At 41.0% G+C, this 26,629-nt stretch overlaps 1 pseudogene; it reads right to left on the reverse strand.

Moving 5' to 3' along the window:
* Positions 1-678: 678 nt before the first annotated feature.
* LOC127535836 (uncharacterized) lies at positions 679-1,715 on the reverse strand (annotated as a pseudogene).
* Positions 1,716-26,629: the final 24,914 nt, after the last annotated feature.

A 26,629-nucleotide genomic window follows, 5' to 3' on the forward strand; every position in this document is an offset into this window, starting at 1 on the left:
TTGATATTTTGATTAACTGGCATTATTACAGAAATTTCTTTTCAATCTGAAATAATCTTTTCTTTTGTAAATTCATATCAAAATATAAAATTCAAAAGTCCAAATTCATTGTTGAAAAGAAATTACAGGGGAAAAAAGCTTCCAGAGGAGAAGAGAAATAAGATCTGGAATAAAGTTACAATAGAAAAGACAGAAAGTGGAAATTCTCCATTATTACTGATTATTCTTATTTTACTTCGTGAGGTTCAGACATAATATTATGAAGTCTAGTCCTGGTTCTGTAATGTGGTTTCCTTCGTTTCACACCGTGAGATAATGTCTTTAAATGTTTAAGAAAATGTCATTATGTTTTAGCTTTTAACACAATAAAACTTGTATTTTACAGTCAAACATTGTCACACATAAAAGAAAAAAATCATAATTGTAAAAATATAAATTATTGATGTGGATGCCATTAACTATTTTCATCTTTTTTTCAACATGTAAATTTAAAGTTTTTCCTATTATTTTGTTAGCTATTTGAAATTTCACAAAGCAGGAGAATTTCTGATTGAAGTGCAGTAAAATGGTCAAATTGAACAAAAACATGATGGTGAAGGAGGATGATGATGATGTCGTACACTAAAAAAATGTCCAGTATTGTACAGACAACACCTTGTTCTATCGCTTCAGTTTTCTTCACATCAAGTCCAGATGTTTGCAGAGGAAGGGATCAAGCTCACAGAGAAACTCTATCATCTCTGAACTGGCAGTGTCGCCTTTTTTCCTCACCGTGTTGATAATAAAACGAGCTTTGTCTCTCCTGTTTGGCATCACGTCCGCTGACTCCCTCTCAGTCGGTCAACACCTTTTTCTCCAGCAGCTTGTCCAGCAGACTGTTGAGAACCGGTCCCGATGAAGCTGCTCCGTACGTCCAGCAGCTTCTTATTTGGAGCATTTGTTCCACAGGACTTTATTTGTCCAGCAGAGGATAGACAGACTTATGTTTCATGGTTGTTCCCAGAAACACCTGGAACGTTGAAGTAGTTGTCGTAGGAGTCCTCGTCAAATTCAGCTTCTGTTGGCTGAACTAGAACCAAGTCGTCTTCAGGTGCAGTGGACAGAGTGTAGACCTGATCTGGGAGCAGTTTAGTGTAGGGACTTCTCGATTTACCTCTCCTCTCCGAATAACTTCCTCCTGGTGCGCTGCACATCTCGCAGGGAAACATTGAGGACAGATGTGATGTCTGGATCATTGGGTGGCCTGTAGAACAGCAGAACCAATGCTCGGACCGGGTCAGGAGGAGAGTCTTCGTCCTTCACGTTACCGAAACCAGAAAAGCCCCTGATAACAAGGCGAGTTTCTATGATCTTATGAGGGCTGATGAACTCCACGCCGTCAACTGTATTATACAGCATCCCTTAGTTATTGATCAGAAAGGACACATTAACCTGTATGCAACATATAGTGTGGTAGGTGAAGCTGACGCACAGGCTGCTGCTGACACTTGATGTCAAACAGAGGTCCTGCAGGCTTCTTGTGATGTTGGACCAGGAGCCTCCTGTTCCAAGGGACTGTCCTGTAAACCACGTCTCCTTCTCCCTCCATGTCAAACACCAGGCTGGTCACGCTGCACTGGTATAGGCCTGGACAGGAGCGCTGGAACCTGCAGCCTTTATGGTCTTCATCGTCTTCACTCAGGGGTGAACTCCTCAAAGCTGCTCTGCAGCTTCATGTCAGGTAAGCTTGCAGCTCGTGTTGGCTTGTTTTTTTTCCTTTTCTTTTTTTTGTCTGCATATCTCCTCAAAAGTGACACCAACCAGCCATGGTGTCATTACTTAAGCTGCATGCATTTTTTTTCTTATTTGTGACTGTGACATCACCTGCCCTCATGGCAAATTAAAAAATCATGTTTATTTCATGCGGTTTCCTACATTATGCCATTGAGGGCTGTGCACACCCAAGTGAAACATAAAACAAACAGAACAGACAAAGTGAGGCATAGACAGTGTTCTAAGAGAAAAGGTGCATTATATTTATTTTTGCTCTTTAATTCACACCTTTGAAAACGGTTACAAATCCAAGACCCTTCACAAACACCAGATACATGATCAATCAGGAAGTTGTCAGGAGACCACAGGAAGGATATATAAAGCAGAATGAGATTCACAGACACTAACCCAGCAACCTCCACTGACTCAGCGACCGGAGGAACAAACTCTATTGAGTTTTGGTAGATGCCGGTGTGGTGGATCTGGCATGCATGAAAACCTCCACCAAAGGGGGGAGCTGTCTCCTCCAGCCCAAAGAGGTCCACACAGCCCCCCGCAGGATCCACCGGGCAGCGCTGCAAGGGCAACCGAGCCCAGCCCACCCCCAGCCGCCCGGAAGAATGTAATACCGAGGGAGGGGGGGAAGAGGAAGGAGCACCAGGGGAGGCACAACAACCAAGGCCCTGTGGCCCATTAAACATTTGTATGTTAATAAAAAACTTGTACACAAAATTCTGCTGTCATATGCACGAGTTTGACAAATTTAGAGTTAGGATTGTTTTTACGAGTATGAACCGAAACGTTGTTAGTGCAACTCTAATTTCTACGACTACGAAGTCTTCCCTGTGAGGACGAATTCAAGTTTATGGGTACGAGTAGAAAAGCCCTGAAATGATGTGATGTCACATAGGTCACTCAAAGTTTTTTTTTTTTTTTTTTTTTTAATTAACATACAAATGTTTAACATTATGAATATGAATGATTAGAATTGTGGATGAATATTTTTGAAAGTAATCTTTCTCCATACTAGTGCACCTGTTGTTAATTTCATGAACACCAAAGCAGCTGTAACTGACTGAAAACCACCTCTGTTACTTACTTGGCCAGATCCGTATCCCACATGTTTGACTGACTTGAGGCAATATTTTGCTCAAAAAAATTAAAGGAACACTTTTTAATCTGTGTATATTGTGTCAGTGCTTGAGAGTAGCTAACATATTCTAGAGAGGGTTTTAGTTGTCAGAGAAAATTTTATTATAGCTTTAGCTAATGCAGGCAGTTGGAGCGTGCCTTGAAGTGTTGGGATTCTTTTAATATTTTTAACTTGTAGATAATGTAAAAAATTCCCTTTTTTTTATTTTGTGTTTTTGAAGCAAGTTTGTATATGACATGAACGTATTATCTGAAAAGAGCTGGTGAAGATGTGTAATTCCATTCTGTTCCCAAACAACTAAATGAAGCAGCTGATTGTTGACCTGAAAGTCAGGGTTGTGCCAAATGGGACAGAACACAGGTTTGTAATTTTTAATGCCTTCCACCAAGCGGTCAAGGTGGAGAAAATCATTGGGTTTTTAAAACAGTTGTCGTTTGATGGATGTTGTAATAAAGAGTACAGTGGGTACGAAAAGTATTCAGACCCCTTGAAATTTTTCACTCTGTCATTGCAGCCATTTGCCAAAATCAAAAGAGTTCATTTTATTTCTCATTAATGTACACTCGGCACCCCATCCTGACAGAAAAAACAGAAATGTAGAATTTTTTAAATTTATTAAAAAAGAAAAACTGAAATATCACATGGTCATAAGTATTCACACCCTGTGCTCAGTATTGAGTAGACGCACCCTTTCCAGCTACTACAGCCATGAGTCTTCTTGGGAATGACACAAGTTTTTCACACCTGGATTTGGGGATCCTTTGCCATTCTTCTTTGCAGATCCTCTCCAGTTCTGTCAGGTTGGATGGTGAATGTTGGTGGACAGCCATTTTGAGGTCTCTCCAGAGATCCTCAATTGGGTTTAGGTCAGGGCTCTGGCTGGGCCAGTCAAGAACGGTCACAGTTGTTCTGAAGCCACTCCTTTGCTATTTTAGCTGTGTGCTTAGAGTCATTGTCCTGTTGAAAGGTGAACCTTCAGCCCAGTCTGATGTGATGATGGGTTATGGGAAAAGGTTGAATTGTGGAATGTATGAGTAAACGACCAGAGGAGCAAATATTGCAAAGCTTGAGTTATGACCGGGTGGAGCACACTTTGAATTTGCCAAGGAGGACAGACAGGAGAGGTGCAATTATTTGGATTTAATACAGAATATGATTAAAACCATTAAAAAATGCCCATGAATAAAAAATATAGTTTTATCCTAAAAGTCCATTAAAATACAATGAAACAAATGGGCCAAAAATGCACAATATGAATAAAAAAACACTTAAACTAAAAATGGCACCGTCCTTGAGCAGGGGGGGCTAAAGTGCAGTTGGGGATGCAGGCAGCCTTCCGATCCAGGTCGGTTAGGTCCCCTCGGTCACACACACCAGGTCGCACCGGAGGTGAAGGAAACCGCTGCCCTTACATGTGTCAGCTCACGACGCCGCTTCACTCGTCTCAGACTTCCACCCAGCTAGCTGCTCCTCTGCCGCTTGTTGTTGTGTGTTTACCTAAGGGTTCCCAGCGTGCCAGTCTGCGTTCTCATAAGACAACAGTGTTAGCTTAGCTCGTGTCCGCCAAGTGCTACTACTCTCTCTCTCGGTACTTACGACGTGATTCACACGCTGCGGCAGGGAGAATTCCCTGCCTGTCGTGTAACACTTGCGGGCTCGCGGTCTCCAGTGCGTGTGCCTTTCTTTCAGCCCCTTTAGCCCAGTTGCAATGTGACCTGGCGTCTCTTCGCTGCTCCCGGTGTGCTGCTCTGGTCTCGGTGTCTCTCTCTCTGCTGCTCCCATTCAGCTGCTTTATCCTCCCTGGCTCCAATCATGCACAGCTGAGAATGATTGCCTGGGACTCAGTGATTGGGGAAAAACATGTGATTTGGGGTGATCGTGGCAATGTCAGGCAGGTGGCAACTACTAATTTAACCTGCAAATAACTCAAAATACACAGCAACCCAACAAATCATAAATACATGTAAAACAAACAAAGGTATAAAGAAAAACACAAATTAAATGCCACAACCCCTTGTTCCGGCTCACACTGAGGTCCTGAGCACTCTGGGAGAGGTTTTCCTCCAGGATATCTCTGTACTTGGCCGCATTCATCCTTCCTTCAATTGCAACCAGTTGTCCTGTCCCTGCAGCTGAAAAACACCCCACAACATGATGCTCCCACCACCATGTTTCACTGTAGGGATTGTATTGGGCAGGTGATGAGCAGTGCCTGGTTTTCTCCACACATACCGCTTAGAATTAACACCAAAAAGTTCAATCTTGGTCTCATCAGACCAGAGAATCTTATTTCTCATAGTCCATTTGAGGATTATGGAGGCCACTGTGCTCTTCGGAACCTTGAATGCTGCAGAAATTCTTTTGTAACCTTGGCCAGATCTGTGCCTTGCCACAATTCTGTCTCTGAGCTCCTTAGGCAGTTCTTTTGACCTCATGATTCTCATTTGCTCTGACATGTACTGTGAGCTGTAAGGTCTTATATAGACAGGTGTGTGCCTTTCCTAATCAAGTCCAATCAGTTTAATTAAACACAGCTGGACTCCGAGATGGTTCTGCTTCTTTATTGAAGAGGAACAGAAGAAATGGACAGCATGCGAGTTAAATATGAATGTCACTGCAAAGGGTCTGAATACTTATGACCATGTGATTTAGAGTTAGTGAAAAACATCAGTTTTGTTTTATCAGCATTTAGAACAAGTTGCAATTGGCAAAGTTGTTCTTGCATTCTATTAAATGCATTCTGCAGGTGTGCAAACACTTCTGCAGGTGTGGGTGCAGAGCAATATATGACTGTCATCAGCATAAAAGTGAAAGGTTGCATTAGGAGTACTCATTCCAATATTTATATACAAAGTAAATAAATAACAAAGGCCCAAGTGCTGAACCTTGGGGCTCCCCCTTGTGGACAAACTGAGCCTCAGAAGAAACGCCGTCTCACTACACAGCCTGGGTTCTGTCTTTAAGATAGTTTGCGAACCATCTCACTGCATGTGCTGAAAACCCAACTGCTGTAAGGCGCTCAATCAGAATACCATGGTCCACGGTATCGAAGGCCTTAGAGAAATCAAAAAGAGAAAGACAGCACTGCTTATTATCTAAGGCTTCAATTATGTAATTTATAACCTTCAAGGTTGCAGTGGTAGTACTATGTTTTTTGCGAAATCCTGACTGGGAATTCGATAGAATAGAATTACTGGCCAGGTATTCTTTTATTTGTTCACTGACAAGGAATTCAAATACCTTAGCCAGAAGAGACAGTTTTGAAATAGCCCTAGAATTATTTAAAATAGTTGGATCTCCTCCTTTCAAGAGGGGGACAACAAATTCAGATTTCTGGACTCTTGGAATTACATTGGTCAACAGGTAAGATTAAAAATGTAACACAAAGGAGCAGCTACAATTTCAGATGCCAGTTTTAAAAAGCGAGGTTCCAAATTGTCTGGTCCTGGTGCTTTTTTAGGATCAAGGCTTTAAGTGCTTTAGCAACCTCAAGTATAGAAAAAGGTGTGAAATTAAGACTGTACATTACCAGGGGTCTTATCAACCGGTGGAGTGTCATTCGAGGCCTTTTCCCTAAGTATGGGTTGTTTAGAGGGGTTTTTGGAGTTAAACAAGAACCCAGAGGAAATAAAATGTTTGTTAAAACAATTTAAAATTTCAGTTCTGTCAGTACCTCTGTTGCCATCAATCAGCATACTAGAAGGAAGATTGACTAGGTTAGAAGAAGACAAGGATTTAATCGATTTCCAAAATTGCTTTGGGTTGTTCAGACTTTCAGTAGTCATGGACAAGTAAAACTCAGACTTTGTGTTTCGGAGAAGAGAGGTAAATTTGTTTCTTAATTATCTAAAAAAGCCAGTCAGTTTCCAAGCCTGATTTACATGCCCTGGCCCATGCAGAATTTCGCTCATGCAGAAGTTCTGCTAGTTTAGTTGTAAACCAAGGATTATCACAACCTTTAATTCTGAACTTGCACAGGGGGGCATGTTTGTTAATGATGCGACTGAAACTTTCATGAAAGTCACTCCAAGCTAGTTCAATGAACATTTTCATATTGCGCTTCTCAGCAAAGCGTGGCTTACTTTTAGGAAGCCTTGTGTCTCTCACGACCGCTATCACATAGTGATCACTCAGATCATTTGGAAAGATACCTGTTGTCGAATATTTAGAGGGCATGTTAGTTAAAACTAGGTCAATGAGTGTTGCTTTCTGGGGGCATTTGGAGTTAGGTCTGGTAGGGGAATCAATTAATTGTGTGAGGTTAAGATAATCACATTGTGCCTTCAGGTCGTCAAACTAGGATTGGCTTATGCCGGTGTCTAAATCTCCCACCAAAAGTAATTTGTTGTATTTCAATTGTTATAAAAATTTAACAAGGGAAGACAATGCATTTTTCGGAGCACATGGTGGTCTGTAACATCCTACCAAGATGATCCGATGATTCTTTGTTAATTTTATTTCTAGAGCAAGAAATTCAAGCTCATTAGGCACTGATTCTTTAAGCACTAAATTAACATCAAAATTGCTCCTGATATAAATTGCAACTCCACCACCTTTTCGTCGTCGATCAGCATGATAAACATTGTAGCCATTAATAGTAATATCCTTATCAAGCACAGATTTGGTGAGCCAGGTTTCAGATAAAACAAGAACATCAACATTTGTTGAGTTTATCCAGACCTTTAACAAATCCATTTTGTTTAGTAGACTCATTTACAGTTGCAGTCCTGGAACTTCTTGATCACACCTTGCATTTAGTACAATCACTAGGTCTAAAGATCAACAGGTTGCACACACTACATCTATATAGCCAAGCTCAGAAAAAGGACAGAACTTGGACTCTCATACATAAAGTTAGATCCTGTGAAGGTTGAGCCGCTCACAGCACTCCCGAGTCTGTGTGATACCTTTGACACGCAGCGCCATTTTTTTTTGTTTTGGTCAGGTAGGTGTAACTCTTGAAAGCTGTCACCCCCAGGTCATCTGTCAAATCCCCTAAATAATTACACAGCTTGAGGGGAGTCTCAGTCTTGAACCACATAGATCATGCTGTCTGTGTCGATGTAAAGAATGTTCTCGTTCACACGCTCTAAATAACTGCACAATTTCAGATGCACATAGGCGGTGGTGAATGCAGTGACAAAGATGTTGGCGCGGCCCGGGTGCACGAGGCAGCGGTGCTTGTAACACCACTGAATCAGACCTGTTTTGTCATTAAGAAAAGTGAAGTATCAGATTGTGCATTCACCTGAAAACATGAAGCTGAAAAATTCTTCAGGCTCTGTGATTAAAGTGGTTTGAACCAGATTTGTTCTCTGTGCAAATTTTCTCCAGAAGCAGTTAAGACACAGCTTAGACACTTGTCTCTTAGCCAGGTTCAACTCTATTTTAGCTGGGTCAAGTTGGACATTTTGATTGGCTTTGTACTCTGTGATGTACTTTTCCCTGCTCTGATGATCAGTTGCATTGGGGGATAACCTGAAGCTTCCTTCTTGCCTTTTAGGAAAGTCTGGATGTAGTCTGCAAAGACTGTGTCGCTATGCTTGTCAAAGTGCCACACCTCTGTGATTTTGACGACCCTGTACCCCAGCTCTAACGCTTTGTTGAACTCAATAGTGACCCAGACCCCTGTCGGCGCTCTGGCTTTGTCGTCATGATGGCCAAGGCCCTCCTGATTGGTGTTTACCCTCTGCCGCTAAAATCAACAATTTCCCCTGAGCCATTTTAAACGGGAAAATAGAGCCCACGAGGTGGCAAGGCTGCCCAGATCAGGCCAAAAGAATTTTTGGGCAAAACGAAATCTTGGTGAATGATGGTAGGGTGACCTAAAGGGTAAGAAAAGTTACAATTTACATAAGGATAAAGCGAGGTCACATCTACATAACGCACAGATTCATCAGGACTCGCTGTGTATCTTAGCCTCACAGCGCTTGTTCTACCCCCATAGAGAGACTGTCAAAAGGAGAGAGGTTCGGGAGGATTGAGCTCTTTCAGAAATTCTTCCACCCCTTGATGCGATTTTTTTTTTTTTTTTTTTTTTTTTTTTTGTCCCATCTCCATCCATTCATGTTCCCTAATCATAATGGTTCGGACGCCGTGATCAAATCTCAACTGCTGTAATTTTTTTTTCGCTGGCCAGGTGCAGCTCCTCAAAAGGAGTGCCTGTCAGGGGGCAGATTTAATTAGGTTGGAAACATATTAGACAACCGTGGGGGAAAAATAAAACAACCCTGAAACTCCCAAACGTGCTCTACACCCCCAATGACGGCATAACACTCTGCAAAGTAGAGACCAATCTATTTCTCTCCCTTGTTTAGAGCGTGTTGGATGAAGATGTTTTTGGAATGCCCTTCCCACTCGAACCACTGGATGGAGGCGTTAGAGTGTTGTTTGAACTGATGCCTGCAGTCGGCGTTGGAGGGGATGGCTCGTGTCTGGAGACAGAAAATTTGTCAATTTCATGCACACAGAGGCTATGGTGATGCAACTTAACAGATCTACGCCTGTGTCACTAAGAAATTGGTTTCTGAACCGGACACAGCCGTCTGAGAAGAAGGCTTTGTACTACTGTAAAAACGATGTCAAAATTCTCCAAGTTAGACACCTTGACTGCTTTTTCCGTACCAGCTGTAAAATTATTCCTGCTCGCTTAGAGATATGCAATCGACGCTGTAATCAGACGGTGGAGGACAAGGTCGATGTAGTTTAAGTGCTCCTCAGAGCTGAATTTGTGAGGGAAATACCCCTTGGCCTGATCACTAAAACCGAGAGCGTTGGGCACTTTGCTGAATTTCATACCGAGGAAAGACAAGGAGTCTATGAATGTCTGGCGGTAATCGGGGTCACTGAAACTGAGAATTTTACCGCCTTGCATAATAAAAGTGGGTTTGATGCCCAACTCCAGCATGCAGTTGACAATCAAGTAGCTGTCAAACCCTCTAGTATTGTGTGCTATAAAGGTAGCTCCCCGATACAATGGTCTCCTGAAATATTGGAGAAAACTGTTGATGCATTCTAGACCATAAGCCACCCACGCTTCACCTTTCAGTGTTTTTGTACACACCAAAAAGGGGATGTGCACATTGTTTTGGTCGACAGTGTGCTCTTTAGCTGCAGGTAATGGTTGCATGTAACACAAATGATCGCTGCTGGTTATGTCGGAGTTGAGAGGGAGTTTCTGTCTGCAAATCTTGCATTTATTTGGCACCCACTTGTGCTTTTAGCCTCCTGTACTACTGTAAACCATTTGACATTTGAGGCATTTTTTAAACAGATCGCAGTTGCTGAGTTTCTGATTGCGTTTTGGTCTGTCTTTAGGCTCTTTGTGTTTAGCATAACAGATGCTTGTATGGCAGGTTCTGTTACAGTGTGCACAGACCATCAAGTTGAGCGGTTGCTGTGTGCAGGCAAGATCGTTACAGATGGAACAGTAACCCCTACATTGGTGTGTATGGGGATGATGATAGCTCATGTAACAATAATCACAAACGTACGTTACTCCGAGAAAAGCTTTCAGGTTTTTTTTATGCCGTAGTAGTGGTTTTGAAACTAATCGAAATAATGGGTTGCTACGATCATAGAAGGCAGTTTGGAAGGGGGAGAGGGCTCGGTCAGTAGAATGTCTGCAAAACACTACAATTTTAGTCTGTTCGTTCAGACCTGCCAGATGCTACAACACATTGCCTCGTGCTAGAGCTTGACTATCGGTGATTTTAGGGTCCAACAGATGAGCCAGGTTAATGGCGAAGCAGAGCTGATCAGTTGTTTAGTACGACATACGGATGACGTCTTTCTTTTGGATGATTTCACAGTCTGTTTTCTCTATCTTGCGTTTACCGTTGCCTCAGGTTTCGCACCATCTGAACAATCAATTCTGAGTCTCTGGTAATGTCCGCATTAGATTGTACCAACTGCTCTAGTAAGCCTTCAAAATCAGGTAAAATCCCATCACCGTCCTCAGTGCCTGTGATGGAGACATGATCCCGCACATTTTCCCCGATGATCTCCAGCTGCACAACGTCTCCGCGTCTAGCCTGTGATTTAACTCTTTCAGCTAGAGCGTAAGGTGACGTTCCACATCCCCAGAGCTAGTCTACGCCACCAGGGGGCGGCACGCCCAGGTGCCCGATCCTGCCTACTGCCCGGTAAGCATAGCCCCCGACCCCGACTTCCTACCCTGTAAGTGGTGGGCCTTCTGGGCGGTGGCCCCGTGTTTCTTCTTCGGGCTGTGCCCGACCGAGCCCCACGGGACCCCAAGGCTCGGCCACCAGACGCTCTCCTGTGAGCTCCCCCCTCAGGCCTGGCTCTAGGGGAAGGCCCCGGTCTCCCTAACCCAGGTGAGGTAGCAGCTTCACCTTTTTGTGTTCTCATCAGGGTTTTCAAATCCACAATTCCTTGTTGAGTCCATGCGGCATCTCCTCCAAAAAGTAAGCATGGGAAACAGAAAAGTGAATTCTTAGCTACACTTGCCGTTAGCCAGTCCTTTCTGTCAAACCAAGAAACACAAAACTTACGATTTTGTCGTTTGTCCCGTTATTTGAACATCGTTTGGCCGATGTGATCCCAGTCTCTTAACTTCCAGCTTTTCCTCCAAAGACATTGAGGAAAATGGACAAGAAAGCAAATAATCCACCTTGTTCATGCTAATGCCTGCCATCGCTTTTAACTTTTACTCCCTCCTTCCCAACTCTGGCACAAATAGCAGCACCACTGCGTTAACTCGCTGCTATTGGTCAAAAGTCAGTGGCCTGTGGGCTGACTGAAGTTGGCCCAAATGATCAGTAAATCACGGGGGCGGGACATGACGCCTGTCAATCACTTACAAGAACAAAATGAGTGAAAGCGGACTGTATCTGCTGGGGCTGTAAAAGATAAGCCCATTTAGAGATTCTGTGTTTTTGTTTTGACTGATTGGTGCTGTTGCTACCTTTGGTTTCACCTAACCTTAAAACAATCTGTTGTAAGTTATTTAAAAAATAATTTTCTCATCTTTTTTGTGTTAGCTTGGGAGGGCTTAGCCCTGTTAGCCCATTTATACCAGCCTTCCCTGCAAATGGCTATACCACAAGGATCCGTTTGCTGCGTGAGGGTCAAGTCAGGAGACTGAGCTAAGACGGACAGACTATGCTCTGGAGAATTTATTTTTACATTGCAACTATTTATTGCAGCAAGTAATTCAGACGGGATGGTACAATTTTGCTGAAAACACCCATCGCCGGCTGGACAGACAGACAACAGGACAGACCCATCCAACACAACGAAATAAATATATTTCCATGCAAAGTGCTGGAAAAAGGCATTAAGGTCAAAATTAAAAAATCATCTTTTGCCGATACTGAAGCAGACACAGATGAGGGTTTTTCAGTGTCCGTCAACATCTAATGACATGTCCATGACTGTTTTTACAACTATAATTTTATTCAGTGGCCTTATGTGCAAAAGATTTTTAAAAAAATCATGCTTAGCAATGTACACGTAGCATTTTATTTTAAGATGTCTGGGCTGCGCAGTGGCGTAGTTGTTAGCACTTTCGCCTTGCAGTTAGAAGATCCCTGGTTCGCGTCCTGGCTTTCCTTGGATCTTTCTGCATGGAGTTTGCATATTCTCCCTGTGCATGTGTGGGTTTTGTCCGGGCACTCCAGCTTCCTCCCACAGTCCAAAAACAGGCTGAGGTTAATTGATTATTCTAAATTGCCCGTAGGTATGAATGTGAGTGTGATTGTTTGCCTTCACCCCGTCTGTCACAGGGCTACATATACAGACAGAGGACACCCTGGACAGGTCACCAAAGTCAGCTGGGATAGACTCCACCCCCCACCCCCACCCCCCTCCCCCGCAAACCTTGTGAGGATAAAGCGGTGTATAGAGAATGGATGGATTTTTACAATGACTTACCCCCCCTTCGTGTTTTCCAGATTTTCCCTGTTTGGTTGCAAATGGAAAGCTAGTGATATCGTCAAAAAAAATGTATTCATTAAAAAAGTATGAACGAAAACGCAAAATTAAAACTAGCCAAAACTGAAGTAATGTCAAATGTGTATTTTTCTAAACACTAATCTGTTCTTTGGCAGTGTGTGTGACCATTCAGTTAAACATTCTGCTGTATTTAAACCAGCTGATATTCTAATTATAGAAATATTTGTTTAATCTCAGTTCTGACAGTTTTTGAATGTCTTGCCCTCAGTCTTCCAACTTTCATTTATTTTACAATGTAGCAGTCTTTATTTTATTATTTATTCTTATTTTTATTCTGTAACTCAACAGCGGTCCCTCAAACAGGCCATGGCACCTATCTTATCCTATAAGTTCTGACTATAGTACTCTTTTTTTTTTTAATTTCGTTTTTTTTCTCAATCTAGTATTCATTAACCTATGTATTTGGGTTAAAATATGACACATTGAAGAAAATTCTAATTTATATTGAATAAAAGCAAAGTGACTTGTTTACCTGTCCAGAAACAAGCAAATTATTGCACATTACACACTTGGAAAGATTTCCAAACATTTTCTTTTGGAAAAATAAAACTAACAAAACCAAAGATAACAAAAGACAAGTTCTGTCAGACCTTCCCTGTGAGTCATAAAAAAGCAGGATGTCATGACAATAAGGTTGCTCCTACAGAGTTGCTACGGCAACCTTGATGATCTAAGCCGTAGTTGGGGAGTTGACACCCACAGCTCTATACATTGCCTTCAACACTTCAAAGCCACTGCTTTAAATTGGGAGATATACTAAAGGTCACAATGCAGAAACTTTGTCATGTTGTCAGAAATAAATAATTAACATCCATCCTACTGGGCTTTTCTGACTAATCCTTCACATCTTGTTTTCAAGTTTGTCATGTTTTGTGGGAGGAAAGTCTGGCCTGCTTCACTGAGCAATACAGGAACCACTGACAACATTCCCTTTTAGGCAAAATGAAGCACTGAGAAACATCAGATTGATCATAATGACACAAAGATTTCATAAGAGTCTGCTACAATCTTAATGGCTGGTTGTAGAATTGTGTGCGGTTGCAGTTGACTTTAAAATAATGAAAATGCATGTTATCTACAATTATTTTTACAGCTATGGAACAGTTTCCTCAGTACCTTTTACTGTAATTGTTTTGCTGTTACCTTAAATGGTCCACTGAGATTGGGCACAATGACACCATCTTAACTACATCTCAGACACTCATTATTTTACCAACCTGCACAAAACAGGAATCTGCCTGCGAACGTCTCCATCAATTATGCATGGGCCCCTGAGAAACAGATTTAAACATTTAACAACAGATATGGGAGAATCAACTTAAAAGAAGAAAACCAAGCCTGCTGTTTTGTCTCCTCAATGCATTATTTAAATATAACTTACACAAGTGTAATTCTGCATTCCAGTCACCCACAGTAAAAGACATTGCGAGGCTGTGCCTGTGCAATAAATCAATTGTTTTTAACCTTTTTTCATACAACTAAACGCAGAGGGATTGTTCAAATTGCGTTATTACAGTCCTGCACTCTACCATCTTTCTGCAACTCAGAAACCTTGGTTCTATTGATTATCATTATGTCTTTACAACATCTAACATTTTAAAGAATTGTTCCAAGTGTGCCTTTCTCCAGTTACAGAACAAGTAATGCATTATTGGACTGTATTACTATTCATACTAAAGTGGGGCCTATGAGTGGAATGGGGAGGAGAAAAAAAACAAATGACAAACCTACCCAAACCCTGCAGGAAGAGAGAAGTTACAGATATTGCCTATTTTTTTATTTATGTTTTTTCACATTGGGCATGCTTACATATGCATCAAAAGTTCTTAAAGTGTGTCTATCCCTACAGGCTATCCCTGTAATTGCATCCTCCATTATCTATACACCGGTTAATCCTCATTAGGGTCACAGGGGACTGGAGTCTATCCCACCTGAGTTGGGTGAAGGCAGGGGACACCCTGGACAGGCCATCAGTCTATCACAGCTACATTTACAAACAATCATTCACATTAGAAAAAAGTTAAAAAAAAAATGTTTAGCTTCTCCTGGGAGAAAATTCAGCATCTCCCGCCTCAGTTGGTACATCTGCACCCAAAAGACTGGTTCCACCAAAAAAAAAAAAAAAAAGTCAAGAGTAAAGAACCCTGAGTCTCCTGCATTCAGTAAAAACTGTCTTCTCTGGATCACAGAAGGGACCCTCAATGGCAGCAGCAGAGCAAATAAATATTATTTTAGACAACACACCCATATAAAATCCTCTGCTCAGCTCTCTGAAGGTAAATTTGTATTACACTGTGGACTTAATCTGTTTATTTGTCCACACAGCGAGTACTCTATGTTCCTGCTTTTTACACAGTTCATGTATTTTTTTTTTTTTTTTTTGTTGGTCAGATATATGCAGGCTCTGTTTTTCAGGGTGACAGAAGGGGTCCAGTCAGCTCCCAAGCACTGAACTTAACTCCAGGGACCCTAAAACCTACCTGAGCCCAGTGTTTCCTGCACTGTAGTCAGCGATGAAGCTCCTCCTTTGATATCTGTCTGGGTCCTGGAGCTCTGGAAGCAGTCATTATCAGCCCAGTTACGTTCACCAGCAGCTTGACAGTCTTTATTCAGCACAACAACCCTTAACATGACCCCTGCAGACGTTTAGTCTTTTCCAGCATACTTTCAGGCAATAGCATACAATAAAAAAAAAAACACATTTCATATATGACAGATTTTCCTTCTTGGTCACTTCCTTTTTCATTCTACCTTCAGTCAGTAAAATGAGTTATAGTTCTCACATGTTGTTCAGTTCAAGAGCCCAGGACTTAAACAAACTATAATTAAATTGAAGTAGCCAACTTGTATTGGAAGAATCTGAACGCACTGAGAACAGCGCAGCATCCATCCCCAGGTTGTTGGCATGTCCGCAGTCAGTCGTTTCTCTTCATACCACAGCTGACATTCCTGCCAGAAACCTCTGGACAGACTGTAAGCTGACAGTGGCTGTGCTGCTGGCTCGGTGAATGAGTCTCCGTCATCACCTCTCTGTGGATTAAAAAAAAAAACACGTGGCACCGAGAGTAAGTGCTCCCAGAAGACGCCAACCATTTTCTCTTGGATCTGGGCTCATAAACCTGAGGGCAGGTCCACTCAGGCCTGGTGATGCCAAAGAGGAGAGGCTGCAGGTTAAGCACAAGTACTTCACATTTGTGGGAGCAGCCATTTCTATTTAGCTCATTGTCATTGTTTTTTCTTTTCTGTTACATTCTGTTTCACAAGAAAGAATTGGTTGTTGGTTCCCCCCAAGGCCAGGTTTTGCCAAAGAATCAAGTGGCAATTTTACCATTCACTGACAGTAAGGGTTTTCTGCTTGACCCTCACTGCAGATAAAATAACATGTTCATAATATCAGCATTAGTGCTGTCAAACGATTAAAAAATTTAATCTGATTAATCAAAAGGTTGCTGTGGATTCATTTCCATTAACACGATTAAAGATCATTCATTTTTAATCTATACTGATCGCGTTTTATTTTGTATGAGCAAACAGACTCAAGGAAGAAGGGAACATTTGTGCACTTAATGTGTTTATTCAACACCTTTCAAAGTCCATGTTAACAAAAACTGTTTTTTTCAAACATTTATCCACATTAATGTGGTCCTGATACTCTTTTTCAGCCAGCTACTGAGACAAGTATTTGTGATTAAAAAATTTTTTTTAAACATTTTAATTCAAAATGCAAAAGATTGAGAAATAAATCCAGTACTACTTGTGATACTGTTAGAATAACTTGTAGCATTTAGTATTATCACATGCCACTTATGGCCTCTTTAAATCAAAATTACAAGGGGAAACAGCCTTGCACTGTCCAAATTGTGAGACACATCTGCCTACCATCACAGCTTAAGCTTGATTTTGCACCTTTTACAAAGTGTGACATGTAAACAGAGAGCTTTAGAGATGCTGGTGTTTTGAGGTTTTTTTTTTTAACTGTAAGTGGAGCAGGTTAGCTGTTTTCTGTCTTCATGCTACATCAAAATAACCACCTCCTTGCTGTAGCTTCGTTATCTAGTAATTTCTTCTCTCATTTTTTCTCTGTTACTCTTTCTTCAGCCAGCTATTGAGACAAACCAATTTGTTGACATTGTCCGAGAGAAGAGATGACCGCTTCTTATTAGCAATGTTGCCTGCAACTGAGAACAGTCTCTCACATGGTACAGTGGTTGCAGGAGTGGCGAGATATTTGCATGCCAGCAGTGCCAGCTTTTCATGAGCTCACCAGTGAGCTGACCACCACTCTAAGGACAGTTCTCCATACTAATGGTAGGCTCTGCTCTGTACAAGTGCATCAGTCTTACAGATGGGCTCAGATTCAAAATCAGATGAGGACTTGCTACCTGACAAAGACCCTTTTTCTTAGCAATACCCCGACCTCTTCAACAGAGTCTTGGTTGGCACTAAAAATTCTGGAGTCAGAGTTGTGAGATCTCATTAGGTAAGCTTGGAGGCTGAGGAATGTGCACTACAAGGTAAGCAACCAGCTTTGAGAGGTTTGGTCTGTTTAGACTACTGTAGAAATGGAGGAGAATTCTTGAGGAATAGACAGGTACTGAAACTGAATGGTTTTGCTTTTTTTTTTTTTCTCAAACTAGCACAAGTCCATTTTTGAATTACAGTCACTGAGAGAACAAGTTAGTGAAGTAGGTATAAGTAGACTGGACAGGTGTTTAAAGGAATAGAAGAGGTGTGGCCCTCCTGAACCTTAGCTAATAAGTTAATTTAATGTAGGAAAAGAAACAACATAAAGAATGAAGAACCCTTTATGCAAGAATTATTTCTCTGCCAAGGAATGGCGGAGTTATGTGACAATCGGCATATGCAACATGACTCAAAAACGGACTAATGGATTTTGATACAATTTCCAGGGAGGATCAGACATGACACAAGGACGAAGTGATTCAATTTTGGCAAATTGTTTAGAAGTTCTGTATTATTGTGAGCATCATGGCGTCACTGTAACTATGACAAGTGAACACTACGTCAGCTGCCTGCTGACAATCACATGATTGTGATCCTGCTGCAAATTAGCCGTTGCAAACTTATCTGGACTTATCTGTTGGACAGGATACAGGGAACAATTGATTAAACTGTGGGGGTGTTCCAGAGTTCCATCAATTCCCGCCACTCGCTACATATTTAGGTCAGACGATTCAGCCTCCATGCATAACAAATGCCTGTGCTCAGCACAAGGTCATTTGGTTTGTAGGTACATCTGTATTAAATGGCCACATTCTAAGGTGCCGTGATTTCTGCTACAATTTTTCTTTTCTTCAAGATTTCAGCCATCAGAAATGATACAGCTGAGCAGTACAGTACTGCGCTCAGACTGCTTTTCTGGTTCTTTTTCTGCTACTCGGAACATTATTGCCCAACATGTGTTAGAATCATCAAGATGAACCATCTGGCACATAAACCTCACTGAAATGCATGTACATTTTTATTACCAGCACTAAGGATGTTGCAAATGACCTTTTAAGTTAATTGAACACTAACAATTTATTATTCTGAATGAACTGGAGGCAATTATACGGTTGGGGTTAATTATCTCTCTTAGGAGTTAAATATTTTGAACCTTGTTACAGCGATTCATATATTTCCCATATCAATATGAAGTCACACGGGGAGGTGAAAGGAGATCTGTTTTTTTTAAAATTAGAATTAATGATTGATTTTTGAAGTACAGCCCAAAAGGAGAAATGACTGTCATTCCACTTTGAATGAGGATTGCTACTGGGGTGCAGCGCGATACAGGTTGCTCATATCCACCCATATTGGTATGAGGGCGGCACGCCAAGAAGGCTAATGAAGATACGGTGCCATCTGTCCTATATGTTTTTTGCCTGGAGCTTTACAGTACAGTACAGTGTCTGGCTCAGGGCCCAGCGTGGGAGAGCCCCGTACTACTGCAACAGAGATGCACAGTATGAAACACACGAAGTCAACCACAGTAATCACATTAGCTGTGCTTTTGAAAATTAGGAGCAGAATACTTGTTACTCATTGGATTAAACATGAAAGTGTGCATTTGCAGTGCCAATACAGACACATTTTTCACAACTTGAAATGACATATCTCAGGTTAAAAGGTAATAAGTATGTGAAACTGTACTGCACATTTCATATGCCACCAGTAAGGAGCATAGCAACACTTGACACAAGGCCCTTGCATGGGAGATACTGTAGAGCGCACACACAGGAAGATGTGTGATGTGGAACGTCAGAGATTAATCCAATAATGGAAAATATGAAAATTAATCAAGACACTGTAACCTAGTTTCTCCATAGGGCCTAATTACAGAAAGCACGTCTGGAACGTGGCAGCAGTCCAGATGAGTTACACAGACTTCTTAATCTATAGAGGCCACGCTTTTACTGAGCGAATGTATGCTGTGTTCAGGGTGTACAATATACTTTCAGTCAGTTTATATGCATGATATGTGACCTTTGTTGCTCGTCTGTCTCTTGATTTAAACAGTGTGAATGGACCCAGCTGGACTGAGACACAGAGCAGAATGTCGAGGATGTATGTAACGGATGTAGCTGTCATAAACTGGCATGTTTGAGTAAAGGCACTGAAGTGTGTAACTGATAAAGAGATGGCAGATCAGTGGGTAGATCATTTCTTCTGCATGCAAGGAGAAAAGGTGTCATGGGTTTATCAAGGACCTTTGCAACAGAAAGCTGCAGGGACAGAAAAAAGAGACAGATTCCCCTGTAATGAATTGTCTTTCTCCCATTTTATTTCTTTGACCTGACTTTTAAAATATTTTTGAATCTATCATTTGTGTAAAATTAGATTAATGAAATTCAAATGATTTTCTTGACAATGGAAGTTTCAACTGAGACTGGTTGTATCCATCATCAGTCACTGCACACAACATAGTGTGTTCACCATTTTGTTGTTCTATCCAAATGTTAAATGACAATTGTAACTCCCTATACAATATATCCCACAAAGTACTAAAAAAATAGTGTACAATCAATCAAAATTTTCAGTCAAAATTTATTTATACAGCACTTTACAACATACAGTAAGATAAGACCAAAGTGCTTTCCATCAGCACGATAAAACAAAACGATACAATTTGGTTACTACAAAACCATAAAAAAACATGAAAAATATTAAACCAAAATGCAGCACAGATGAAGCAATAACATTTAAATAAGGCATGTTAGGATGACAGGAAAATAAAACAGTGCTAGGAGTCAGAGGCACGTCTGTATAGGGGAATTTTTAGTCTGCACTTGAATAGTGACAGGTCGATGAGAACATGAAGCTCCAGTGGAAATACATTCCAGAGTCCTGGAGCGGCAACAGCAAAAGAACGATCACCCCACTGAATGTACTGAGACCTAACTCGCATTAATGTGTAATGGAGGTAGAGTTGTGTATTACAAGACAAAGAAAAAAAATCATTAATTTAGGAAAAATCTTTAGTATGTGAATTAATCACAAAAATACTAGTCAGTTATGACCATAGAAAATATCCCTCTGATATGTTTACATAGTCACCACAGTTGTGCCATTAATAAATAAATAAATAAATAGTTTTTCACAGCAGCTTCAGCAGAAATCAACTGGGGAGAAGTCTGATGACCATGACTGAGAATCTGCACAGACATAATTAAGTGTTACTATACAGTGGTGCCAAGATAGGAGGAAATGAGTGGCTGATTTCGGACACAGCAAGTGTTGTATTTCTAGCTTAGCTTAGCCATGTAAATGAAACCATTCTCAAGGGTTGGCCTTCTTGAACTGGATTAAGGATGTATGGTATGTCATTTCAACATCCCCGCTGCAATGACAGCATGCACAACAGTTGCACGCAAGAACTGCAGTGTAAAATTAAATACTATGTTACTTTTCTGTTTTTTCTTGGATCAAGAAAATAACAAAACTCAAATGGGCTGTTAATCATTTGCTCCGATGCAAATGTACACTGGTTCGATGCTCGGTGCCTTAACTGTTAAAATACTTTCTTTCTCGGCTGGGTCTGAGTGTCGATTGGTTGCAAACTCACTGTGACAGACTCCAGGAAGTCACTGCACCAATCCAAAGAAGTACCAGCACAATCTAATGAGTCAGTGAGTTTTAGAGGCGCTGCTAGGTGAATTTTGCTACCTTTCGAAAGTGTCAGGCTTGCTGTTTTCTGTAGTTTTGTCATAAAAGCAGTTGGGGTGGCTTTTCTTGACTATTCATTTAACCTTAAACATCCCCTTAATTTTGAAGGAGGAATTTCTCTTTGTATCTTCCACAATTTAACCAGAGGCTTTTACCATGAAGCTGACAAAGCTTGTTGAAACTTCCAAAGATCTGTCAGTAATGAGGCCTCTGCATCTCTGTGAGCATCTGCCTTTGGATCAGAAGTCATGTTTGTTCCTATTGGCTCTTAACCCTTTGATGCACAACATACAGACACCCCTTCTAATGCACAACATGGGTCAAAAATGACCCGCATTCATTTTTAGGGTTATTTAATGCTGGCTGAGTTTTTCTTTGTTCTATCTTTTGAAATCAATTTATTTTATTGTGGAATATTCCAAGTATTCATTAAATGTCTTGTTTTTGATTACCACTGATCATTATTTCCATTTCTCCTTTCATACTTTATGAACAAAAGTAGTTTTTATATTACTACATCGAGTTTACACACATGGGTCAAAACTGACCCATTCATCCAATTGTGATTTAAAATTAAATGACTTAATACTATTTTAATAATTTGTCTAAAGTAATTACTTTAGGAGTGAGTGGGGTCAAACAATTATGTATTAAATATTTGCAACATGTTTATTTGTCATTTTGTCAAACATTAACATACCTCTAAACAGTGAAAAAAAAAAACAACTGGTGAAATGTGGCACATCAAACAAACACAAATTGCCATCTCAGTTTTTACATGTCTCACAAATGACTATTTGGTGTTTGTGCTCCTTGCACACAAGCCTGGTGCACTGGGAACACCAGCTGCTGACTTTTCTGTCTTTTGAAACAGGACACATCGCACACCTCTTCCTCTTCCTTTGGCCCTCTTGACTGGTGCTGTCTTGTGGCAGGGTGGTGGCTATGGTTGTTTTTTTTAACCCACATCTTCCCATTGCCTCGATAATGTGCTTTTGGAGTTTGGACGTGCCCTCCATGCGCCTCTTCATATGTGGCATCACAAGCTCTTTGCCCAGCTCCTTGATAAAAAGCCGACGAGCATTGTTGACGCCACCCATATAATCAGGGTGTTGTGCAGTGAAGTTGGTGTAGGCATTGAGGGTAGCAACATCCAGCATATTGTACCAGAGAACCATGGGCCACCTCCGTGTTCCCCGCTGACATGTGTAGTTTCTCAGCATCTGATCCATCGTGTCCACGCCTCCTTTTGTTTTGTTGTAGTACTGGATCACTTCTGGTTTCTTCTTCTGACTGCTGTCATCCACTTTGTCGTCATGCAAGGTGCTCAGGAGGACAACAGCCTTTCCCTTCTTCTGTACATAGCTCACCATGGTCATGTTGCTATTACATCCAAATTCTGAGCTATGAAGTTCCCGGGATTTGGATGGCTTCATGATCGGTGGTATGTCTGGCTTGTTATGGCGAAGAGTCCCAACGATGGTCAGGTTCTTCTCGAGGAGCTTCACGGCCAGATGTACACTGGTGAAGAAGTTGTCCATTGTGATGCTTTGATCTATAAAAGGGGGAAAATATTCTTTTTGAAATTGAATTCTCTAAATTCTAACACCTAAAAGTGTGGCAGTCTTCTGTGTCATGAGAGGAGTCTTCTTCATGCAGGGAAGATGGATTTTCAGACACACCCACAACCCCGTCTTGACCCTCTGGCAAATATTCTGGATCATCATCATCAGATATTTCTGACTCTGAATCAGAAAAAAATGCCTCCTCTTCCTCATCTGGTTCTTCCAGCAGCTTTGCTAGCACCATCTCAACAGTATATCTGTAAACAGCCATACTCTGGATAAAAAAAAAATCAAAAGCATTGTAATATTTTCAGCTGCACATCAATACATACACATACACACTGATTTGCTTTGGTATAGCGTCCCCCACCACCACTAGTAAGCACCACCATAGTAAACAGCTACTAAAAATTACTTACAAGTAATTTTTAGTTACAAGTAACTTCCTATAAAGTAATGTACTCACTCTCAAATTAATAAAAAAACGTATCAAATATTATTTACAATTCAACATTGTCATCAAATATTCTGAGGTAAAGTTAGAAAATTGAGAAACAATCCTTACCTGTATTAGAGATGGGCAGAGGGAGCTGTACAGATCTGTGAAATGCCTTTTTCCTCTAAATGCTTCCCTCCAAAAGTAAATGCATCTGGGTCGTTTCTGACCCATGTGTGTAAACTTGAGGTAGAAATACAAAAGTTTTGCTTGTTCATACAACAATAAAGGAAAAATGGAAATAATGACCAGTGGTAATCAAAAACATGCTATTTATTGCATGCTTGGAAGAATAAATGATAAAATTTATTTATTTCAAAGATATGTCATAGATGCACTCAGCCATACATGAAATAACATAGAAAATAGATATGGGTCATTTTAGACCCATGTTGTGCATTAGAAGGGTAGTGATACAAAAACGTTTTTTATTCAAAAAACAAGAAATGAAAAAATAAAATAATTATGTATGACGGTCAAAAAGAAGTTAATTGAGGAATACCTTGAATACTGAATGATGAAATTAATTTATTGCAAAGATATCGAACATAAATACTCAGCCGGGTCACTTTTGACCCATGTTGTGCATCAAAGGGTTAATGAACATCTGACTTGCATGCTGGGAGAAGGACTGCTCTGATTAGCAATCCATGCTTTGTGGAATGTAATCACACCAATAAAATGGCGCAAGTGAAGATGTCAAAACATGCCCTTACAAATATACGGGCAAAGTTTATGCACAGAAGCAAGTGGATATATTCTTTACACCGACCTATTTATTCATATATAGTCTATTTAAGAATCCAGAACTTAGAAAAATATAAACTATGTATATAAAACATGGGGTTGCACAGTGGGGCAGTAGTGGTTAGCACTACTGCCTTGCAGCAAGAAGATCCCCGGTTCAAATCCCGGCATGGGCCTGGGATCTTTCTGCATGGAGTTTGCATATTCTCCCTGTGCATACGTGGGTTTTCTCCGGGCACTCCGGCTTCCTCCCACAGTCCAAAAATATGCTGAGGTTAATTGATTACTCTAAATTGCCCGTAGGTGTGAATGTAAGTTTGATTGTTCATCTGTATATGTAGCCCTGCAACAGACTGGCAGCCTGTCCAGGGTGTCCCTTGCCTTTGCCTGAGTCACCTGAGATAGGCTCCAGCACCCCCCGGCGACCCTAGTGAGGATAAAGCGGTGTATATAGAATGGAAATATAAAACGTATGATTCTACTGGATGTTAATAGATATGTGCTGTGCATTTCCATAAAAAGTATGCAAAAAAGGGTGAAAGGTTGCATCAGAAATAAGCATGACTCATCTGGAAAAAAATTGAAAGATCAAACAATTGATCGGAAAAAAAATGAGAAGTTGAGGGGAGGTAAATGTCAAACGAGGAGCTGCTTAGTGCCAGCCTGCCTGGATGTGATGGATGGACTCTGGTGGGAGGGCAATGCTTTTTTACACTGGCAATATCTACCATCTAGAGAGCAGACAAAGAGGAATGAAGGAGGGAGGATTGCTGAACTTTAATTGTGGTTGGGGAAAGACAGAAGAAAACGCTTCAACTGGATTAAACTAAAGAAGTTGGTGACACTTTTAACAAATGTTTAAAGTTACAACTTGAACCATTAAATGTGTCTTCAACGTGATGCCACTGTATTTAAAGTTTCAGAGGTAAATCTATGCCTTTGACCCCAAGCTGTCTTATCTTAGCTGTAAAACTTGTCTGTCAGTATGGGGATGTGACACAAACAAAAAGATGTTTTAAAAGAAACACTTTTACCTCCAAAACAGACTTCTTGACAATGTAGTGTTTTGGATTATTTTAAAAAGTTTGGGGTTTTTTTTGTTGGTTTTTCCTTCAACAAAAACCAAGTCTCAGCTCACCCTGATCATCAGGTAGATCAGCTGCATCTGTGAAGTAGAGCTCAGGTGTGGGGCGTTGGTGATCAGCCTGGCTGGGAGACTATGGCTGTGTCCGAAATCGCATACTAACGCACTACTCATACTAAATGTGACGTCAAAATAAGTATGTAGTGCGTTCACATTGGATAGTGTGAATAGATTGAGTACGCGAGAAATACCCGGATGTATACTATATCCGGAAAAATTTTAAGTATGCGTGGTGACCACACTAGTCATACTCAACCGCCCCATAATGCTTTGCGAGCTATCCACCGAAATGCAAACCTCCGCGGGATATGTGGCCGGACCGCGGCGATTTTTATTTTATTTTATGTGGTTAAGTAGTCATCCTAATCACCCCACAGATTTGAGAAATAGGCGTTTTCTGACCAACGTTTTAAATTTGTCAGACGCCTCACAACGTGCTACTGAATGCTAGCAGCTAGTTGCAGCAGCTCGCTTTGCATACAGAACAAGTAGCAGCTACCTCGAGTAGCCTGCAGCTACAACTGAAACGATTCGCATAATCTGGCTAATAACTGCATGAGGAGTGCCGGCTTGAAATTGCCACATTAATTATGCGACTGTTTGTTAGTGTAAAATCGACCTGAAGCCGGCATTCAGCCGAGATATTTGACAGCCGCACTTCCGGTTTTTGTCGTCGGAGGTTTGAAATGCATTATGGGAAACGGAGTAGTATACTACAGTGTGAACGGTCGGCATTCTAATCATACTTATAGTACGTAGTATACAGTATATACTCATCGAGAATGTAGTATGTAGTACATTAGTATGCAATTTCGGACACAGCCTATATAAAGAGAGGGTTTTGGCACTTCTTTCAGATGGAGAGGGTGGTTCAGAAGGTTTAGCGCCATCAGCTAGCTTTCTTTGGGAATACAGAGTTTGAGTGTCTGAATGAGAGAATCAAATTAGTCTATATTAGTTGACTAGCATTTTTTTCCCAACCTCATTTTGAGTGTGCAGTTTTCCCCATTTACAACATTGAATATCTTGTGTTGTGCTCTGGGAGAAGGACATGTGACATCAGTTTCTGTCAGGCTACAGTTCTGTGTGTTAGCTGGGAAGAGAGGACGTTCACTTCTCAACAATTAAACACTTTAACAACCCTCCTATTACCCTTGGAGTCAGTTAGACCCCATTCAATAATCATCATTCAAAAAATAATAGGCTTTTTTTTCTATTTTTGCTTCATATTATATAATTTTTTTTCTAATTTGATGGGGACAATTGATGGAGCATAAAATGATCAGATAGTGATAAAAGTGATGGACGAGAATGTTTGTGTTGAGGAGGATCCTCATTTTGAGGCATTCTCATCTGATGAAAATGAGTGTTGACCCTCCTGTTGTCTCAACCACCAGGAGACATAATCCTTTTCAAAAATGGGAAGATACTATGGCCCCTTTCCCCACTTCAACAGGAGGGTAGACTTAGCACTGGGCCCCGCCAGATATGCAATCAGACATGTTAAAGACGTCAAGTCGTCCTTCACGTTCATTACACCATTAATTAAATATATTCTTCGGATGACAAATTTACAGAAGCATATGTATGAGGACAGTTGGAAAAAACTTGGATATAGCTGACTTGGAAGC

The sequence above is a fragment of the Acanthochromis polyacanthus genome, chromosome 10 (assembly GCF_021347895.1).
Source record: "Acanthochromis polyacanthus isolate Apoly-LR-REF ecotype Palm Island chromosome 10, KAUST_Apoly_ChrSc, whole genome shotgun sequence".
NCBI classification, from domain to species: domain Eukaryota; kingdom Metazoa; phylum Chordata; class Actinopteri; family Pomacentridae; genus Acanthochromis; species Acanthochromis polyacanthus.